This window comes from Echinops telfairi, unplaced genomic scaffold, assembly GCF_000313985.2.
Source record: "Echinops telfairi isolate 266 unplaced genomic scaffold, ASM31398v2 ScPeMD7_7469;HRSCAF=8507_1, whole genome shotgun sequence".
Classification (NCBI taxonomy): domain Eukaryota; kingdom Metazoa; phylum Chordata; class Mammalia; order Afrosoricida; family Tenrecidae; genus Echinops; species Echinops telfairi.
The window spans coordinates 120,703,146-120,704,113 of NW_022111373.1; positions in this window are offsets into that span (position 1 = coordinate 120,703,146).

The following is a 968-nucleotide window of genomic DNA, read 5'->3' on the forward strand; positions in this document are numbered from 1 at the left end:
ATAGCCATACAGTTGACCCCGACTCATAGAGACCCTATGAACTGAGTAGAACAACCCCTGTGGGTTTCTGAGCTTGTACAAATTCACTGGAGCAGAAAGCCTCATCTTTCTTTCAGGGTGGCTAGTGGATTTGAACAGTTGACCTTGTGGATAGCAGGAATGCTTACATGACAGCTCCATAAGGGCTCTACACACACACACACAGACACACACACACACACACACACACACACACACGTTTAAAAAGAAAAAAGTGTCTGGACTTAAATTATACTATTTTAAATTCAATTTAATACTAGTAAATTAATGAAACATCTTGCAATTATCCACCATAAAATATAATTATTGCAAAAATGAAGTTTGTTAAGTATTCTAATTTGTTTTGCAACAGTTTTTATAGGCACTTGATTCACATATAATAAAATTCAATAGTTCAATCACATCAAGAAGAGTTGTTCAATCATTGCCAGAATAGGTTTTGGAATATTTTCTTTATTCTTGTTCTCATTGTTATTAGCTCCCTATTTCCCCTCAACTTCCCCTGCCATACCCCCAAAGAACCATTACTCCTGCAAACGTAACTATAGATCTACCTATCTTTGATTTCGTATACAGGAAAACATTAACAAACAAACAAACAACAGCAACAAAAACTAAAAAGAATAACAAAGCCAAACAGATTTAAACCTCAATACAAAAGAAAGCAGAAAATATGAAAAACTAGAACAAATTTAAATGAGTCATCCACAAAACCCCAAAGCAAAGTCACCGTCATTGAATCAGTACTCTGACCCATGTGAGTTTCCATTTCAGGGTGTAGAAAAATCTCTGCTTCTCCTCCAGAGCTGCTGGTGGTTTCAAACTGCCAACCATGTGGGTTGTGCCAGTGTTAAATTAAAAAAAAAAAAGTTTAAATCATCTTATTTGGGGCTCATATAATTCTTATCACAATCCATACATACATCAAT